Source organism: Eschrichtius robustus, chromosome 4 (assembly GCF_028021215.1).
Source record: "Eschrichtius robustus isolate mEscRob2 chromosome 4, mEscRob2.pri, whole genome shotgun sequence".
NCBI classification, from domain to species: Eukaryota; Metazoa; Chordata; class Mammalia; order Artiodactyla; family Eschrichtiidae; genus Eschrichtius; species Eschrichtius robustus.
In genome coordinates this window covers 29,844,370-29,858,760 of record NC_090827.1, presented here as the reverse complement: position 1 = coordinate 29,858,760, position 14,391 = coordinate 29,844,370, and the positions used below count along the sequence as shown (strand labels likewise).

Genomic DNA, 14,391 nt, shown 5'->3' with positions numbered 1-14,391 from the left:
TAAAATAAAGTTATTAAAATAAAAGATAATTAAGAAAAAAATTTTTAAGGTGAAAAAAAAAATGGACGGACAGAACCCTAGGATAAATGGTAAAAGCAAAGCTATACAGACAAAATCACACACAGAAGCATACACATACACACTCACAAAAAGAGAATAAGGGAAAAAATATGTATATATCTTTGTTCCCAAAGTCCACCTCAATTTGGGATGATTCGTTGTCTATTCATGTATTCCACAGATGCAGGCACATCAAGTTGGTTGTGGAGATTTAATCCTCTGCTCCTGAGGCTGCTGGAAGAAATTTCCCTTTCTCTTCTTTGTTTGCACAGCTCCCGGGGTTCAGCTTTGGATTTGGACCCGCCTCTGCATGTAGGTCGCCTGAGGGCGTCTGTTCCCCGCTCACACAGGACGGGGTTAAGGGAGCAGCTGCTTCGGGGGCTCTGGCTCACTCAGGCCGGGGGGAGGGAGGGGTACAGAGGCGGGGCGAGCCTATGGCGGCAGCACCAGCGGCGTGACGTTGCACCAGCCCGAGGCGCGCCGTGCATTCTCCCGGGGAAGTTGTCCCTGGATCACGGAACCCTGGCAGTGGCGGGCTGCACAGGCTCCCGGGAGGGGCGGTGTGGAGAGTGACCTGTGCTCGCACACGGGTTTCTTGGTGGCGGCAGCAGCAGCCTTAGCGTCTCATGCCCGTCTCTGGGGTCCGCGCTGACAGCTGCGGCTCGCGCCTGTCTCTGGAGCTCGTTTAGGCGGCGCTCTGAATCCCCTCTCCTCGCGCACCAGGAAACAAAGAGGCAAGAAAAAGTCTCTTGCCTCTTCGGCAGCTGCAGACCTTTTCCCGGACTCCCTCCCGGCTAGCTGTGGTGCGCTAACCCCTGCAGGCTGTGTTCACGCCGCCAACCCCAGTCCTCTCCCTGCAATCCGACCGAAGCCCGAGCCTCAGCTCCCAGCCCCGCCCGCCCCGGCGGGTGAGCAGACAGGCCTCTCGGGCTGGTGAGTGCTGCTCGGCGCCTTGCCTCTGTGCGGGAATCTCTCCGCTTTGCCCTCCGCACCCCTGTGGCTGCGCTCTCCTCCGTGGCTTCGAAGCTTCCCCCCTCCGCCACCCGCAGTCTCCGCCCGCGAAGGGGCTTCCTAGTGTGGAAACCTTTCCTCCTTCACAGCTCCCTCCCACTGGTGCAGGGCCCGTCCCTATTCTTTTGTCTCTGTTATTTCTTTTTTCTTTTGCCCTACCCAACACGTGGGGAGTTTCTTACCTTTTGGGAGGTCTGAGCTCTTCTGCCAGCATTCAGTGGGTGTTCTGTAGGAGTTGTTCCACATGTAGACGTATTTCTGATGTATTTGTGGAGAGGAAGGTGAGCTCCGCGTCTTACTCTTCCGCCATCTTGAAGCCTCTTAGCTCATTATAATATAAGAAATCTTTAACAAATAGCCAGTTGAATCCAGAAATAACACATTACTACACACACACACACACACACACGCTTGTATATATATCATGAAAAATCTGGATTTATCCTTGGAATACAAGGTTGCTTAAACATTAGATAATCCATACATCCACCCACATAATAACACTTTATGACAATAATTTCAAGAAGAAAAATCATATAAATATCACAGTAGATGAAGATCAAATATTTAATAAAATTCAATACTCTCTTTGTGATAATAAACAAACTCTTAGCAAACTAGGAATTGAAGGAAATTTGCATAACTATAAATAGTATCTATCACATTTTGCAGCATACATAATATTTAATGGTGAAAACTTGGAATTTTTTTTTAACTTTAAACAACTGTTATTACACAAATGTTGTCACATAATTGATTATTGCTCTACTCTGTACACAAGTATTCTTACTCTCCACAGAAAGGCTGCTTCTTAGTTTCTCATCTGTTGATGGCAATCACTAAAATCCTGATTTTAACAGAATAGTAGTAAAAATGCCTCAGTGATTTAAGTTGAAAGCAGTACATTAGTACATGGCTCTTATACTCATTTATCAGGAATGTACAAATGTCTTTATTCAAAAATACAAAATAATTATCTGTAGACACGGACAATGAGAGCAGTAAACCATTCTATGTTATCAACGGAAACCAGTAACTGAAGGTTATAGTGATTTTCTTAAACATCAGCCAGCCTTTTCTCAGTCATCTCCTTCAATAGACCTCTCTTAAAGTTATTGGTGAGGAACGCTGCCTTGAGCTTCCTCTCACAGCTCATTAATAATGGTAAAGCCCTATTCTAGGAATTAGAACATGCCACCTCCCATACCACTTCCCATTCCACCCATTCTGCCCATTCCAGGATCCTTCTCTTCTTTAGGAATTTCTGTAACTACAACTTCTGCTGTAGTTAACAGAGAGGCCACTCCAGCAACATCCAGTAATGCAGTTCTTTCAACCTTAGTTGGATCAATGATTCCTTTTTCCACCATATTCCCAAAATCTCCAAGCATAGCATCATAACCAACTTCTGAAGAACTCTGCAAAATTTTCTCAACTATCAGTGATCCTTCAATACCTGCATTCTTAGCAATGGTCATTGCAGGAATTTGGAGTGTTTTTAAAATAATTTCTATACCAGTTTTTTGATCTTCATTAGCTGGAGTTATTGAATCCAAGGCTGGAAGGCACCGAAGCAGGACACAGCCCCCTCCCAAAACAATGCCTTCTTCAACAGCAGCTCGTGCAGCATTAAGGGCATCTGTAACTCTGTCTTTCTTTTCATTCACTTCAACATCACTTGTCCCACCAAACTTTAGCACAGCAACACCATCTGAGGGTTTTGCCAGACGTTCATTCAGTTTTTCCTTTCCATACTCACTAGTTGTGATATCCAACTGCTCGAGGATTTCTTGAATACGCTTTTCAATTTGAGCCTTGTCACCTTATCCTTTCAAGAGCATGGCATCATCTTTGGTCACAATGACCTCTCCAACTTGTCCTAAGTCATGAGGCTGAACATCTTCAAGATTTAGAGTTAGTTCTTCTTCTCCAAATACTGCACCGCCGGTAGCAATAGCCATGTCTTTAAGCTGGTTCTTTCTATTGTCACCAAAACCTGGAGCTTTGACTGCTACAGCCAGAAGACCAACTTTCAGCCTATTCAAAACATGTGTACTTAGAGCTTCTCCATCCACATCTTCAGCAATTATGACCAAGGGCTTACGGTGAGCGTTGGCAATTTCAAGAGCAGGAACAATGGACTGGACACTAGAAATTTTCTTTTCACTCGAAAGAACATAGGCAACTTGGAATTCACATTTCTGACCTTCTGATGTATTAATAAAGTATGGAGAGATATACCCTCTATCAACCTTCATGCCTTCAATAATTTCTAGTTCATCATTCAGTGTTTTCCCATCCTTTCCTGTGATAACGCCCCTTCTTCCAACCTTTTTCATCGCATCAGAAATGATGTTGCCAATTTCTTTGTCTCCATTTGCAGAAATCGTAGCAATCTGGATGATCTCTTTCGGGGTTGTCACAGGTTTAGACTGCTTCTTAAGTTCAGCAATTACAGCATCAACAGCTAACATCACACCTCTCCTGATTTCCACTGGATTAGCAACTTTGCTAACCTTCTCGAAGCCTTCCTTGGCAATAGAGCGTGCCAGTACAGCAGCAGTAGTGGTGCCATCCCCAGCCTCTTCGTTTGTGTTATTGGCAACATCTTGAACAAGTTTAGTGCCAACATTTTTATATTTATCTTTTAAGTCAATGGACTTTGCAACAGTCCATCTTTTGTCACTTTGGGACTTCCCCAACTCAGTAATCATTGTCCTTCCCTTTGACCCCATAGTAACGGCTACAGCATCGGCTAAAAGGTCAACAGCTTGAAGCCTCAAGGTCGGGCATCTGCACCAGATTTTACATCTTTGGCATAAGCCCGAGTGAGATGAGGAGCCAGGGCCCTGGACACTGGCCTAATCTGGCAAAGGACTGCGGGTAATCGAAGCATTTCTGTGAGGCAGTGGCACGGCGTGCAGGCGACAAGACAGGCCGTCGGCAGTGGGTGAGGGCGGAATTTTTTTTTAAGATCAGGAATGAGACAAGAACATGTGCTTTCAGTGATTATTTTTACGTTTTTTTCCAGAGGTTCTCGCCAATTTAATATAAAAATGAAATAAAAAACTAAGGCATACAGAAAGATTAAAAAGGAGAAACTATAATTGTTCTCCTCAGACATTATGCATTGTATATTTTAAATATTAAATGTATGTTAAGAAGTCCGTAAGATAGCAAGAAAGTTTAACAAAGTTATTTGATAAAAATCAAGATAAAAATGTAATTGCAAGTTTCTAATAGTGATGGGGTTGCTTGCATTGAACTAAGCCTTCTACTTGGAACAATTATAAATTCTGAAGAAAAAAAATTTTTAACTGTCTTTTGAACAGAGACGAAAAACAAAAATTTGGAGCAATCTCAAATTTTGAAAGAAGGGAGCTTGCCTGGGGCAAATTAGCATTTATATGGCTTTCTGCCTAAGGAACCCCCTGATGCTCTCTCGGAGCATCTAGAACTAAATCAGAAAGCAGCAGCCTCACTGACCTACTGTCTCTCCTTAAAGGATCTGTCTTTCCTCAGATTTCAGGCTACCTGGCTATCCTAAAATCTCAGCTCTAGGATGGGTTTAAGAAAAATTATGATTCTATAGTTTATCTAGAATCTTCTTGTTCTTAGGGCAAAGGCACCACTCTTTCCCATTTTCTACAAACTCACTGTAGAAGCAGAATTCCCCTACCCCACCCACTCTTTCGCAAAGCCCTGCCCATGTTCCAGAAGGGCCAGCTCCCACTTGAGGCCAGATTTCAGGTGCTGGCAGAAAGACTGCCCACAGACAGATACTTTTTAAATTTAATACCGTATTTTTCACATTGCCCACCGTTACTCACAGTTGCGCCCTCAAGATGCAGCTCCCTCGGCGTTGCCCTCCGAGCCACCGAGGGAAAATGGCGGGACTCGCGTCTGTCCTGCCACGTTGTGGCGTGGAAGCCGCTAGAAGAGCCTTAGGGACTTGCTGGGTGCACTTCCCCCCCCCCCCCTTCCGCTTCTTAATCATCCAGCCCCAATCAACATTTGAGGAGCCTTTTTATTTTTTTAAATATTAATTTAATTTAATTAATTTATTTATTTGGCTGTGCCGGGTCTTAGTTGCAGCAAGCAGGATCTTCATTGCCGCATTCAGGCTCTTAGTTGCGGCGTGCGGGATCTAGTTCCCTGACCAGGGATCGAACCTGGGCCCCCTGCATTGGGAGCACGGAGTCTTAGCCATTGGACCACCAGGGAAGTTCTGAGGAGGCTTCTTTAAACGCTCAGGCCTGTTGGTTTCAGAATGTATTTAAATGGCGCTGCCGCATTATGTGGCATGGCAGAGGGGACGGTGAGGTCTTGTTATTTCCCTTCCTCCCACCCCTGCTCTCCACGGCACATCCGTCTTGAGCAGCAATCTGTATTTTCTGTTTAGAGTTATTATTTAGGTAGGGTTCATTCTTGTTCATTGCTATGAAGTATTTTGTTGTATGAATATATTGAATTTTACCCATTCTGGTGAAAGAAGATGTGAGATAGATACACACACACACACTAGAATATTACTCAGCCATAAAAAAGAATGAAATAATGCCATTTGCAGCAACACGGATGGACCTAGGAGTTACCATACTAAGTGAAGTAAGCCAGACAGCAAAAGATAAATACCATATGATCTCACTTATATGTGGAATCTAAAATATGACACAAATGAACCTATCTACGAAACAAACTCACAGACAGACTCGCGGTTGCCAAGGGGGAGGGGGGAGGGGTGGACCAGGAGTTTGGGATTAGCAGATGCAAACTATTATATACAGAATAGATAAACAGCAAAGTCTTACTGTATAGCACAGGGACCTATATTCAATATCCTGTAATAAACCATAATGGAAAAGAATATGAGAAAGAATATATATATATATGCATAACTGAATCACTTTGCTGTGCAGCAGAAATTAAGACAACATTGTAAATCAACTATACTTCAATAAAATGAATTTTAAAACATACTGCCCATTCTGAGTTTAATAGACATTTGGGTTGTTTCTATTGGCTAATACAAAATAAAATAGTCAAGAATATTTTTGAAAAGGTCTTTTAATGCATTCTATTGACGGGAAATTGCTGGTCTTCAGGAATATGTACATTCAAGGTTAAGACATAATGCTAAATTCTTTTCCAAAGTCCTTATACCAATCCTTTTCCAACCATGTATGATAAATCCAGTTATGCCACATCTCTCCATAACAAAGCTTTATGATACTTTATAAATTTAAACCATTCTGGTGAGTGTAGAGGAACCTCATAATTACAATTTGAATTTCTCTGATGATTAATGTGGTGAACATTTTCATATGTGCAATGGCCACTTGGTTAGTCTAAACTTTTAAAGCACCAGTTAACATCTCTCATCCATTTTTCTATTCATTTGTCCTTATTTTTCTTACCAGTCATATTTGTCAGCAAATATCTTCTTCCACTCTTTGTGTCACTCTCTTAAAGGTATCTATGGATGAACAGCATTTTAATGTAATGCTACTTATCAACATTTTTTTATGTCCTGTTTTTAAAATGTTTTTCTACACTCAAAATCCTCAAGAGATTTTCCCCTTCGAGAATGTCTTGGCTGTTTTTGGTCCTTTGCATTTCTTTGTAACTCTTAGGCTCAACTTGTTAAATTATATTTAAAAATATCTTTTGGCATTTTTATTAGCTGATTTTAAGAATTTTTTCCCTTTGATTTTCAGGAAATTTACTATGATGCTTCCACATGTGATATTCTTTGTACTTATCCTGCTCTGGATCTGTTGTGATTCTTAAATATGTGGCTATAGATGTTTCATCACTTTTACAAAAATTTCAGCCTTTATCTCTTCAAATATTGATTCTTCCCCAATTTTCTCTCTTCTCCTAACGGAGATCAATTGCATATGTTATAACTTTTCACTATGTCTTCATGTGTCTCTTATCTATGTTTTGCCATATTTTTTCTCTTGGTGCTTCAGTTAGCCAATCCTCCTTCATCCACGTTAATCAGCTTTAAACTCATCTACCGAGTCTTCAGATTTAATTATTTTATATTTTAGTTCTAAATTTTTCTTAGATTTCTTTTTGTGAATTTTAACTTTCTGGTAAAATTCTTTTCTTCCATTTTCCTAAATATCTTAATCACAGTTGTTTTAAAGCCCCTGTAAGTAAACGCCAATACTATATGTATTTCCTGTGTGTCTGTTTCTACTGTTTTTTTTTTTTTTTAATCTATCGGTTTCTGCTCATTAGAATGTATTTCTTGGTATAAATTTTATTTTTATACAGTATTTTAGTTGAATATACAGTAGTTTTATTGAATGCAGGATATTTTACATGAAAATTTCTAGAAATAATGTAAGGACCAGAGTGATGATATCTTTCTCTATAAAGGATTTAATTTTGCTTGTGTTCCTCTTTAAAGACATGTGGGGCAGATTATCTTTATACAGTCTGTACAGACCTGGGCTTCAGTTTTGTAAATTCTCTTCTATTATTGTGAGCAATCACTCATAAAGCGCACCCATTCAGTCATCCAATTAAAAGCTAAAGTCTGTACCAGGGCCCCTTCTCCTTGGAAACCTTCATACTCTAATTTTTTTCTCCTTCCCTCTCTCTCCACCTCGGCACCATGAGACTGCCTAAAGCTTTGCTTAGTTTCTCGGCCTCTTGGTCACCTTTCACCTGGTTTACCCTCTACTCTGCTTCTATTATACTCATCTTAGAATCTGGATAGATGCTTAATATTTGGCAAAAAAACTATGCCAGATGTTGGGCTAATTTCAGTCCCTCTCTTCTCTCTCAGATCTTAGCCTGTTAGGTTCTCATGACTTTCTGATTGCTTCCAGTTTTTATAGTTTTGTTTTGCCTGAGAAGCTTATTAGAGTAATAAGAACTTACACAACTATAGGGGAATCTGGAAAACAAAGATCCAAAGGAAGAAACTGAAGAATCAGAGACAAGTCACTAACCAGCGCTCCTGAAGCCAGGTGCTCCCATTTGCTGAAGTGAGAACACAAAGGGATGTTAGTGGAGAGGCCTATGGAAGGCCACTGCTTCTGGATCCGGTGGGGAGCTTAGGACCACGACTGATGATCAGGGCTAGCGATCATTAAGAGGAGCTAAATATAGTGGGGAAAAGAAAGGACAAGGTGGAAACCACGGACATCTCTGCATCTATTTCTCACCACGTCAAAAATCATAATAGGGGGCTTCCCTAGTGGTGCAGTGGTTGAGAATCTGCCTGCTAATGCAGGGGACACGGGTTTGAGCCCTGGTCTGGGAGGATCCCACATGCCGCGGAGCAACTAGGCCCGTGAGCCACAACTACTGAGCCTGCGCGTCTGGAGCCTGTGCTCCGCAACAAGAGAGGCTGCGATAGTGAGAGGCCTGCGCACCACGATGAAGAGTGACCCCCGCTTGCCACAACTGGAGAAAGCCCTCGTGCAGAAACGAAGACCCAACACAGCCAAAAAAAAAAAAAAAAAAAAACAGCCAGTGGACATGACTCATACTATTCAAAAAAAAAAAGAAAATCATAATAAACTTCAAAGCAAGATGCCCGCTGCTTCACTTCTACCTTCCAAATCTCATACAACTTTCAGTTTGGCCAACTCTAAACTGGAACCATACAGAGAAAGGGATTCTGGGAAACATAGGTCTAACCTAGCCAAGTTGACATGGTACAAAACCACCAGAGATATGACAAAAATTTTACCCACAGGGAAACCAGATAGTCAATAAACATACTGAAAGATGCTAAACTTCACATTTATTCAGAAAAATGCAACTTGAAAACACAAGGAGATACAGTTTCACATGCCTCTCGTTGGGTAAAATTAAAAGTGTTAATGAAGATCATATAATCCTGGCAGAGTGGAAATTGGTTCAACCACATTAACAAGCAATTTGGAATATCAAAGAAAATTGAAGACGTGCATACCTTTTAACCCAGTGATTCTACTACTAGATATACACTATTCACACATGTATACGAAGAGAAGCTCACCAAAATGCTCATAGCAGCATTGGTTTTAACAGAAAAAGAAAAAAAAGAAGAAAATTAAATGTCTGTTAGTGGGATTCTAGATAAACATTTATTTGTTCATATAACAAAAAAGACTATACAGTAGTTAAAATGAAAAAATTAAAACTAAACGTATGAACGTGAGTGAATCTTAGAAACAATATTGAAAAGCAAGCTGCTAAAGAATATATAGAGTATAATAGCATTTCTATATTTTTTTAATATGCAAAATAACACTAGTACATATATTTATGGAATTCATGTATATGTAGTAGAAATATAAAACATTCCAAAGAGTGACATCAAATTCAGAGGTGTGAAATAAGGGAGAGTTCATGGGAGGCTTCCATCGTATATGTGATGATTTATTTCTTGTGCTTGGTGTTGGCTGCATGGATGCTTGCTTTATTCTCTCAATGCTTTTTTCTCTCCAAATTTATTTATTAATCACTGAAAAAAGAAACTTGATCTTGCCAAGTATGTTTCATCCCACCTGCCTATGAAAGTAGTCAGTTATTATTACCTACTCACTCCACAGGCCAGAGAATCTTCCAAACCTTAATTATTATCCCTGTTTATTTAAAGTTTTTTCTCTCTCTTTATTTAAAATTAACCATAGTTGTTAGACATTTTTTAAGGCATGGTTAAGGCTGAGCTCTGTTTTTTTTTTTAATTCGATAATACTATCTCTGTGACTTTTACATTATTAAATAAATTTAGATATGTTTGATATACTTTTCTCTACTCAGATAGTGTCTTATTTTGGAGTTGATTTAAATAAAAAAATAAAGGGGCATTTACTGAAAAGAATTTAGAGGATTTATACCTTTTGTTAAAAAATTGAGAACACTTGCTCACTGGAATTCTAGGTGGTGATCTGGAAGGCAGAGCGATCTGGTAGGGCTGCTCCATTGGAGAAAGGGGGCTATGACATGGAAGGAGAAACAAACGAGGCATCCAGGCTTTGGAATCTAATAGAATGGAAGGGAAGAAACAAAAGGAGGAAGCAAGATGGGAGACTGTTGTGGATTGTGTGAAATGGTCCTCCCTCACAACCCCTCAAATATTCAATATTATGTTCACAAAATCACACAGGGCTGACTGAGACTGAAATTTTGAGGAAAGCGTGAAAGAGGGGATATTCACATCAGGGTCTGACATGGCAGAGACTAGAACAGTACACATGGGTAGGAGCTCAGAGGCATAGAACTTTTGAGAAAACACAGCAAAGAAACACACAAATTTTAGAGAGAGCTTTGAACTACTACTAGACCTACGAGTAGAAAGCAGGCCACGTTTATTCAGTTTTCCAAAGGATAGGGGGCACCACTGTTGAGCTCTCTATTACACGAAAATATATTTCTACCCACTGAACGGTTTCCATTCCCTTCAATACAGTTTGTAAATAAAATTGAGATATAGTGCGTGTTTTCAGAAGAGTTGCTTCAGAGCAACCAAATTCAAATAATACATTTAATTGCGTATATTCTGCTTAGGCCTTAGCTGAAGAAAAATGGTAATATTTTCTCAGAGAAAAATGTGAATTAAAGACAGAGTCACATACTAATTTCATTTTTACATATAAATATATAATGAGAATGTCTTGGTGCCTTTTGGCAAATAGACATATGCTTTTGCCTCTCCCTTCAGGAAACATAGATGGTAATACTGCATGATTCCTAATCAGGGCAACAATCTGTAAATAAAGTACGCAATACTTGGGAAGATTTTTTTTATTAAACATTTTTTACTCTTCACACTTATAATCTTTCAACAATATTAAACATGTATGTTGATGATAATTTTCACTGAACCAATTTCTTTGTTTTCTTACATTCTATTTCTCATGAACTAAAAATGATCCTACTTTATTTTAAATTTAAAAAGTGCTTGTATTAGAAAAAGAACTGTGCTAGAGATACAAAATAAGTAAAATTTCTTTGATTAAAAATAGTAAGAGCTGTACTGTACTAAAAATATTATTTTTTTGTTATTAAGTGACTAAATTTCAGTGATTTTGGTTTTTATGCATAATATTTGTTCCTTTTTAATTCCCTGCTGATATGAGAACTGCATCAAAGTATGTTATGCCATTGGTGGTTTTCAGTGAGAGAAGGAGAAAAGTTAAACCTGAAATTTCTTGGTTTTTAAAGACTCTTTTGCTAAGCAATAGAAATGTTTCTCTTTTATCAGAGGTTTCATGGATGGTAAAAGTTGGAACAAATCTACGTAGTAAAGAGTGGAAGGCTCTGGAGTCAAAACTGTGATTCAAAACCACCACCTGGGTAAAGATAAGCAACAAGGATATACAGCATAGCACAGGGGATTATAGCCATTATCTTGTAATAACCTATACTGGAGAATAATCTGCAAAAATACTGAATCACTATGCTGTACACCTGAAATTAACATAATGCTGTAGATCAACTATACTTCAACAACAAAAACAACAAGACAAAAACACATCTTGGGTGAACGGCTCAACTCCTTCATGCCTCAATTTCTTTATCTCTTACAGGGAAATATAACCATATGTCTTTCTGTTTGGATGACTGAATGAGATCAAGTATGTAGAACTCTCAACATAATGCTGGACATAGACTAAGACATGATAATTGGTAGTTTTTATTATTGCTTTTAAATGATATAGGCTAAAAATGGCCATCACAGATGATGGAGGTATAAATATAAATATATATGCATGTAAATATGTAGATATACATACATATATATACATTTCACTGTTTGTGTAAGGATGCAACCTAGACCAACAGAATCAGCACTGCACAAGGCCCAGGCTGGCTTGCTGACCAGCTACTTTGTGACATGGTGAATTCAGCTTGTCCACATCTCACCTTCCCTGTTTGTAATATGAGAGTTTAGACAAGAAAATTTTTATGATTCTAATCCAGTCCTAACAGTCACTGATTCTTTTTTTTTTTTTTTTTTAGTAGTAGTGTCAAATAGGAATATGTGAAGTCAGAGTTTAGAGAAGAGTGACTCTCAAAAGAGAAAAGCAAAAAGCTGAAAAGAAAGTTTTTCCTGCCAAAATGGCTGAGCAACAGGAACTCAACAGTAGATTCTAATATAATTTTTAAAAGAGTTGTTATGGACTGAATGTTTGTGTCTTCCAAAATTTAAATGTTGAAATCCTAAGCCCCAATGTGATGATATTAGGAGGTGGGGTCTTTGGGAGGTAATTAGGTCAGGATGGTGGAGCCCTCATGAATGAGATCAGTGCCTTTATAAGATGACACAGTAGAGCTTGCTCCCTGTCTTTGCTCTCTATCATGTGAGGATATAATAAGACAACCATTTGCAAACCAGGAAGCAGTCCCTCACCAGACACTGGATCTGCTAGCACCTTGAACTTGGACTTCCCAGCCTCCAGAACTGTGAGAAATAATTGTTGTTTAAACCAGCCAGTCTATAGTATTCTGTTGTAACAGCCTGAACTAAGACAAGAGTGAATTTCCTCAAGAGTGAACATATTCATTCTTTTAGTCATTCATTTATGTGAAATTAGTGAACATCTACTATGTGCCCAGCATTGTAGGAGGTGCTAGAAATACAGAAATAATTATTTGCCCTTTGAGTATTTAGTGGGAAAGGCATACAATTACAATCATCATTGTGGAAAAGACTGTATCTTATGTGATATGGTAATATAGGCCATCCACATGCCTCTAGGTGAGGTGCTGAGGAAAGAGGCCCTCATCCGGAGATGAGAAACTTCATTTTCAGGTTGTATATCTTTTATATATTGCCTATTTCTCAGTTTCCCTCTTTTATAAATGAGGATAATTTCAGTATCCACCTTACAGAATATTATGAGAGTTTAATTACATAATTTGGGTAAAGTGATTAGTGAGTTGTCAATAAACATTAGATTTTTTAAAAAAATTTAATAAGTGGACTATATATTTTAGTGGTTAGGAGTTTGGTTTTTTGAGTTGAAAAGATTAGTTTTGAATATCAGCTTTGCCATTTACTACCTGTGTGTCCTCAGGATATACCTTAATCTTTAAGTATATCCTCATTTATAAGATGAGAATTATGACTGTTCCTTTTTGGTTTGCTGAGATGATACAATTATAAAATGCATGTAAATTGCTTATTAAAGTGCCAATCTATTTTTCAGTGCTTAATGAATGCTAGCTATGTTAAAATAAAGGATCAAAGATACCACCAAAGCCCTCATAAGCATATAAAATGGTACACATATGTATCATATTACAGAACAAACTTGGCCAGGTATCTTAGAGGTAGAGCCTAAGACAGGTATTCTTTTTTTTTTTAAACTCAAATTAATTTAAAATTCAACAAATCAACCAAATAAATTAAAAACTCAACACAAACTCTTCATTATCATTTAGGTATCTAAATGTACTACTTCATCAAATCATTCTGGATTATAAACATGACAGTAATAGTTTATACATATGAGTGTCTTTCACATCAAGATGTAAAATGTTTAGCTCATTAATCTTATACCACTGTGAGGAAAATTGAAAAAATGATGACAGCCTCATCAGTAAGTATAAACACACTAGAATATTATTTTCTAAACTGGGTCACAGGTCTTTGGTCAAAGACCGGGTTCAAGTTGTTTGTCTTCCTGCAAGGACATTGAAAGCACCTCTCGAGTAATCATTATAATGCGGACTTCTCCAGCCTAGGGATGTCGACAGGTAAAGATGATACACTAATACCCATTTTATATTGGATTAGTCCATCTCAGGTCCCATTCTGAGATTCTTTCCTCCCCGTATTGCTTGGAGGTTGTATCCCAGTGGTGGTGTCTACTGCAACAAAGCTGTAGCTCTACCATCTTCATTCATTCACTCAGCCCTTCATTCATTCACATATTCATTGATTTTTTTAAAACTTTACTATTATTATTTTTTAAACATCTTTATTGGAGTATAATTGCTTTACAATGGTGTGTTAGTTTCTGTTTTATAACAAAGTGAATCAGTTATACATATACATATATCCCCATATCTCTTCCCTCTTGTGTCTCCCTCCCTCCCACCCTCCCTATCCCACCCCTCTAGGTGGTCACAAAGCACCGAGCTGATCTCCCAAGACAGGGATTCTTGTTCCAGTGATTTATTGAGGAAGTTCTCTCAGGAGAGGAGAGGGAGGGAAACAGGATAAGGGAGTGGAACAAACTAACAAAGAATGTAGTCCTAGTTAGACACTAGCTTCAGTCTGATCCCTTGGGGAAAATTTCAAAGCACCACAAATTGCACCACAGAATTAGTTCCACTTTATGACAAGTGGACCAGCCACTG

The 14,391-nt window shown here is 38.9% G+C and overlaps 1 pseudogene; it reads right to left on the bottom strand.

Moving 5' to 3' along the window:
- Nucleotides 1-2,175: 2,175 nt before the first annotated feature.
- On the bottom strand, nt 2,176-3,967 carry LOC137763610 (60 kDa heat shock protein, mitochondrial pseudogene; annotated as a pseudogene).
- Nucleotides 3,968-14,391: the final 10,424 nt, after the last annotated feature.